The 7,500-nt window shown below is 36.6% G+C and overlaps 1 protein-coding gene and 1 non-coding gene across 5 annotated transcripts in view; both read right to left on the bottom strand.

Annotated features, from left to right (window-relative positions):
• Nucleotides 1-7,500, bottom strand: part of LOC115218041 — a 415,719-nt gene that overhangs the window by 30,322 nt on the left and 377,897 nt on the right. The gene's annotated exons all lie outside the window — the stretch shown is intronic.
• LOC115218148 lies at nt 4,914-5,024 on the bottom strand. The gene has a single exon (XR_003882219.1). It is a non-coding gene; the product is annotated as a U6atac minor spliceosomal RNA (small nuclear RNA).

The following is a 7,500-nucleotide window of genomic DNA, read 5'->3' as shown; positions in this document are numbered from 1 at the left end:
TGCACCATGAATTTGAGTTAAAGCTGACCATGGCATAACAATCGCAAAGGGATATATATTATGTGTGTACGAACAACATAGTCCACCCTTCATAGAAAACCGTGTACTGGATATGTATCGCCATGCCTTCAAGAGTATCAACGGAGGACGTATATGGCTTCGTTTACTTGCTATCCAGCGTTAATGTCGTGCGGTGTGTGACGATTGGGAATACTGGAATTACTTGCATCTCAGAACCGCATTATTTTAGTTGTTTTATTCATACCTAGCTGTTAACAATCGATACAAACTCCCGAATTTAGTTTTAGAAGGTTGAAACATCATCGTTCTTCTTCACCAGAATTCATTGGTTTAAAAACCGTGTGTACTTGTATCTCGTCACCAAATTCTTTTACAATATTGATAAACGTTACAGTACTACTATCATGTCATGCTATGCTGTCACTAATACTTTTTTCTGCCTTCAGAATCTATTTTTCAGTAAAACCGCGAACCTAGACAATACCGTTAAAATGGCTGATTTTAAAATTACTGAAACATTTTTTTAAAGTTTTGTATTCTTAGCAGTTTACTGAAAAGTCGATGATTAATCTCTAAATACAATTACACAGTTTTTTTTTTATTCAGCTGTCGATACCACTGAATTGCTCGCTGTCAGTTAATGACATTGTTTTTTTCTCAAATCATTAAAGATTGAATCTCAAAAAGAAAAAAAAATGACAGCAAAATATTTAAAATTATCAACTTACATGATATATCATTCAAATGGTTACAATTTAAAAGAAAATGCTGAAAGAACTATAAAGAATATACAGAAGGAATTGATCCGCAAGGAAAACTTTAAAGATGCTTCGAAATTCAGACAATGCCAGATGGAAATTTATCTTACTGAATGAGTAAAATAAATAATATAAATAATATTGTAGAATATTGGACAGACCAAACATAGACATATATCCATAACTACACACAAATATACATAGATTCCTATATACATAAATGCATACGCTTATACATGAATATACAACTATAATAGCTGGACTGTATTGTTGGTGTTTTCTTTGTCTTCGTTCTGTCATAGTCAGCTTCGCAAGTTTAATATTCACCGACGTCTGGGAACAAGGTTAATATAACTGACATGATTTATCTTTTATCTTTTACTTACTTCAGATATTTGACTGCGGCCAGACTGGGGCACCGCTTAAATACAGAAACATAACACATACACACGCACGCACACACACATACGACGGGCTTCTTTTGGTTTCCACCTACCAAGTCCGTTCACAATGCTTTGGTTGATCCGTAGGTATAGCAGAGGACACTTGCCTAAGGTTTCCCGGAGTGGGACTGAACCCGCAACCATGTGTTTGAAAAGCAAGCTTCTTACCACAGAGCCACACCTAAGCCTCCTCAAACTTTCTGACCTTGTACTTACGTAAAACAACTTTATACGCAAAAATATAATTTAGTTGAAAGATAATCTGGTGACCATTAGAAGTATGAACTAATTACTTTTTAATTACGCTCATCACTCCAGTACACAATATACTTCTACAGGTACTGCATGAAGATCTTCACATCACACAATCAATATTACATATGGCACATAAGGCGGCGGGTTGACAGAATCGTTAGCATATCGGACAAAATGCTTAATGTCAGTTCTTCAGACTTTACGTTCGCAGTTCAAATTCTGCCGAGGTCGACTTTGGCTTTTATATTTCGGAGTCAATAAGATAAGTACCAGTTGAGCACTGGGGTTGATGTATTCGACCTACTACCTTCTCTAAACTTTTGGTCCTGCGCCAAAACTGGAAACCAATATTACATATGACGCGTGCGCACACCTAGTTATCTGTTTAAATATGTACCTGTTTCATAAACTTGTCTAGAGTGAATGTAACTACATGAAACAAAGCTAATTGCGTTTTTGGGTGGTGTGCTAAAACCTGTGAGAAACAACACGTGATTCCTTAACAAATTATAATTTACCATCTTTCATCATACGTGTGGTGTATGAAAAGTCTTGAGTTTCAAACAAAAAAAAAACATTGTACAAGACTCGTACCTTCAAGGCTTCAAGGCTGAAAGGACTTGAAGACTGAAAACTTTTCATACACCCTTCATAAATTGTTAGGAATTGTTGGATGATGTAATGTATTCCTAGTCCTTTACTTTTAGAGCAGTGACCGCGGCATAAACCACAACTTTGGTGGAGGCGCAATGGCGCATATTTCGGGCAGAGGACGCGCAGTCGTAAGAACGAGGCTCCAGTGGGTGGTGGGTGGGTTTTGAACCCCGTGGTACTCTTTCACCACAACTTCCTCTCACTCTTTCTTCCTACTTCTGCCACAAAACAGATGAACCATGGTGTAACCCATTATGGTGTGGTAAACTTTCAAACCCTAGTCTAGATTGCGAATCTTCAGTACCCCAGGATGGTTCAGCTCTCCAGCCGTTAAAAGCCACCGTTTACGGAATGAGCATAACAACGTAGCTTTCACGCCCGTGCAACCGCCAGTCTATCGCGTGTGGTGGGTGGATCTTCAAGTTGCCTCACACATTCTTAGTAGCTTAGAGTAGGCTCGAATTAGAGATTATTCTTGTGGCTAATGGCGTGAGTCCTGATTGGAAGAATAAGACAACACTGTGTAAAACGCTTCTGAGTGCCTCTTAACCTTTAATATCTTGTTCTGATTCCTCCATAAAAATAACTTGACCATGATGAAAGAACAAAAGAATGTATTCTGAAAATATGTTTCTCGAAGTAGAAATATCTTTTCCCACCAACTCGTTTCATTTGAAATTATGCCAAAATTTAAATTCTATTTCAGTGTCGTCTGCTCTGTTTTCTAAAAGAATGATTCTAAGAAGCAGAATGATGAATGAGTAAACTTTGTAAGAAATGTTCTTGAAAAAGTTGAAAACAAAATACATTCATAACACATTAAATACCTAGTCTCTCGTTTAATAGACACGTCTGAATCTTGATAAAGTAGATGTGTGACGAAAATATTGTTTTATTTTACGATTCTAACATTGCCGTTTTTGTATTATATAAGCAACTGTTTCGTTCCTTTTAAAATAAGGTAATGATTTGAGAATGATTTGGCTCAGGCAGATCGAGTGAAAATCAGCAATCAATCAGAGAACGTAATTACGTAATTACAACAGATAATCTGAAATCTATTCAAGGACAATATTTTAAAAGGAAAACTAATGTAGGCTTTAACAAACAACAGAGAAAACCTTGATCCAAGGTACACACACGACAGAAGAAACCAGTGTCTCGCAATTAGACATTATCAGAGGTGCGTTGTAAAGCAGAATATAGAATACTGCATATAGGCTCGGTTATACACTGGCCAGGTACTTATGTAAGAAACTAATGCTGAAATTACATAACAAAATGCCATAAGCCTGCCACAAAACAATTGCAGTAAATAAAATTATATACTTCCTGTGATGTCTAAGTACATACAAACATTAGAAATAAGAATTACTCAATCGAGTTATTATTGTTGAAATAAGAAATCCAGGTGGTTACATTAACTGTTGTCATGTACCAGAATGGAAGCAATATTGTAGTAAATGAGCTTTAAAAAAGTCTCTGAAGATAAATGCCATTGAGAGTGAAATAACAAGAATGTCATGTGAGGACATACAAATAGTTCTATTATTTATAGGAATTTGTGTTTTAAAACATGAAATTCTAGCCAAACGTTTCCTGTTTTCTTCTAGACTTTGGTAACTACAAAGGTCAAATCATGAATAAAATTTGCGATTATAAAACAAGTAATAATATTTAAACGAAACCCAAAGAAAGGGAAATGAAAGAAGAAAAGGTATTGGTATTATATATCCTCTGGTATTGATATTATATATATATATATATATATATATATACATATATATATATATATATATATATATATATTATATATATATATATATATATCTTCGGCATGTTTCAGAATTACCGATATTCTGCGTAATATAGTATTCATATACATGTAAATTTAAAAAGAAATGTTTTGTAACTAAATCTACTTTACTGTTGCAGAAGAAACAACAATAATAATGTTGAGATTAATTGTTTTTCAATGAATTAAACACTAAAACTTGCCTTAGGGCTTAATTCTTTTCAGCGTGACCTAATTAGAGTGAAATTTGACTTGTATTTATTTCCTGAATCACAGATGGCCGAAAGGTAAAATTGAGCTTGGTGGGATTTGGGCCTACATTCATAAAGGCCAGAAAGAAATGCATGAAGACATGTTGTTTGACATTCTAAGGATTCTGCCAAACCTGCATCGTAGCAATGATAATATCAATGATTTCGGATTTGGGCACAAGGTCAGCAGTTTTGAGGGTACTTTATTTTATTGATACCTAAAATATGGAAGACAAAAATTGTCCTTGTCAGGATTTACAATTATACTCAGATCGTAAATATCTGGAACAAATGCTACCATACGGTTATTCGATACTCTAACGATTCTGCCAGTTCACCGCCTTGTGGATAGCAAAATAATTAGTCGCTTCAAATTAAATACAAAGCTTTAAATTATGAGATGAAAGGGGTCTGTCGGCTATATACCCCAGTACTTGCCGGGTAATATATTTTTATCGACTCGAGATGTATAAAAGTCAAAGTTGATCTCAGCAGGAATTGAACTAAGTACAATCAGAGGACATAACAGAGCGCCCCCCCCCACACACACATATTTATATATATACATATATACGACGGGCTTCGTTCAGTTTCCGTCTACGAAATCCACTCACCAGGCTTTGGTCGACCCAAGGCTATAATAGAAGACACTTGCCCAAGGTGCCAAGCAGTTGAACTGAACCTGGAACCATGCAGTTGGTAAGCAAGCTACGTACCACACAGCCACTCCTACACCATAAGAAATAGGTTGCTCTAAAGTAGAGAGCAATGCTCAGATGTATTAGAAAGATCGATTGATCTCTGCCGTCCTCGTCAAGGGGAGTGCTAAACGTCTCTCCAAAAAATCTTTGCTTATAGTAAAAAAACTAAATAAATTCACTTGCAATTAGATGGATGTCTAGCCTAAATCTGTGTGTCAGATTTGCAGAGATTTAAAGGGTTGTATTTAGGATTGCGTTCATATTTTGTACGTAATCAGTGAATGCATTGAAATTGTTTATCAGTATAAAGACTCATTGCTTAACGTAAGAAAAAAAATCACTTACATGGATATCAATGATACCATTTTATACAAAGTGCTCTACTGGAAGTAACGTAAACACTTTAAACTAATGGGTTTTCCTTTGAACGCGGAGAAGAAGGAACTTACGTATACTTTCAGAGCAACAGGAGTTTGCCTGCTGAGCCACAGATAATACATATGGTCTACTAGAAGTATTTATAATGACTTAATTAAGTATGTATGATGGTATATAATTTACACACACAGACACATAAATATATATATATATATACACATACACACACGTATGTATCTATCAGTTATATTCAAAAGAAGCTGTATTAGCTTAAAAGAACTGTCTGTGTGTATCATACTTAATTTATATACAGGAGTGTTCAGGTGCTCGTTCATCTATCTATCTATCTATCTATCTATCTATCTATCTATCTATCTATCTATCTATCTATCTATCTATCTATCTATCTATCTATCTATCTATCTATCTATCTAACTAACTATCTGTCTGCCTGTCTGTCTATCTATATATGCACATATATATGTATGTGTGCGTGTTTCAGTGTGTATATGCGTATGTGTGTATGCGTATGTTTGTGTGTATGCGTATATGCGTATGTTTGTGTGTATGCGCGCACAAATTCTATGCGTAAAAGTGCTTATTACTGATGTGCTGTATATGTGTTCTATTCTGTGATCCTACTCACAGACATATAGCTGGCCTATTCGCAGTAAACCGGTGCTACAAGTACATGCAAGACTGTGTCATTTTTGAAATTCACTTTGTAATGACGTAACTTCAATTATCGACCGCTGTGCGCAGTACGATGGTCGATTATCTTCTAAAATAGATTTTGCTCGAAAAAAAAAAAAAAATTATGAGTGAAACTTGGCTGGCAGAAACTGTGGATAAAACGACTTATATTTGAGGGTGAATATACAAGTCCATTTGTCATTCAATTAAACACTACCATCTGGCTCTTGGTTGACTTTATTCTGTAGTTTCAGTTAGGTGGGGTTAGTTTATAATTTTTTTTTTACGCATCAATATTTAAAATTTAATATTGGATTGTCTTTGGCACTAATTTTTGTAACCAATATAACATAACACTAATTAGTTACCTTACGCAAAAATTGTAGATATTGTAATTACGAATGAGAATTTCTATCATTATAAGCGAGTATTAGGGTGTGATGCGAACCCGCATCTCATTCTTTGTAAGACTGAGTGTCTTCTTAACCAAAGTCGCCGTTGCTGAAATAATTGAGATAAAAAAGAGAAACGCAAAGACATAAGACACAATTTAGTCGTCACTAAACCAACAGACATCTTTAGAAAGTTATTAACTACTTGTCCGAACAAAGTCCTATCCTGTTGTACACCAGTAATATATGTATACACATACATATGGCGGCGAGCTGGCAGAAACGTTAGCACGCCGGGCTGTTGTTACATTCTGAGTTCAAATTCCGCCGAGGTCGAATTTGCCTTTCATTCTTTCGGGGTCGATAAATAAAGTACGAGTTTCGCACCGGGGTGGATGTGATCGACTTAATCTCCTTGTCGGTCCTTGTTTTCCCCCTCTATGTTTAGCCCCTTGTGGGCAGTAAAGAAACATAAATACACACACACACAACACACACACACACATATATATATATATATATATATACACATACATGGGTGTATGGAGTAGTGATGCTTTCCGAGATCGAGAGAGTATCTGCAAACATACGAGCTGCCCTTTTGCAAGGCATAGCATCCTTTCAATCGCCCGTCTAGGAACACGGTGAAATCACGGCAGTGCAGCATGGTGGATTGTGAAGAGGTAGCAGACGATCACATTTGAGACAATGGTACTTCTTACATTGATGTTGAGTGGAGGAATACTAGAAGATAACCGGTCAGGATCACCATACTCTACCAAGAGAGTAACTGCAACGTATCCGTAGGGATGGCATCCATGGTTGTGCAATCAGCTAATGCCAGGTTCATTATGACTCAAACTCCAAATCCTAATGGAATCCAATATGGAGGTACATGGCTTAGCGGTTAGAGCAACGGACACGCGGTTGAGGGATCGCAGGTTCGAATCTCAGACCGGGTGATGTATGTGTTTCTGAGCGAAACACCTAAGCTCCACGCGGCTCCGGCAGAAGGTAATGGCGAACTTCTGACTCTTTCACCACAAATTTCTCTCACTCTTTCCTCCTGCATCTTGCAGCTCACCTGCGACGGACCGGCGTCTTGTTCAGGTGGGGAACCTATACTCCAAGAAAACCAGGAAACCGGTCCTAATGAGCC

The sequence above is a fragment of the Octopus sinensis genome, linkage group LG12 (assembly GCF_006345805.1).
Source record: "Octopus sinensis linkage group LG12, ASM634580v1, whole genome shotgun sequence".
Taxonomy (NCBI): domain Eukaryota; kingdom Metazoa; phylum Mollusca; class Cephalopoda; order Octopoda; family Octopodidae; genus Octopus; species Octopus sinensis.
Note: the sequence above shows the minus strand (reverse complement) of the source record. Positions and strands in the feature narration are given on the sequence as shown.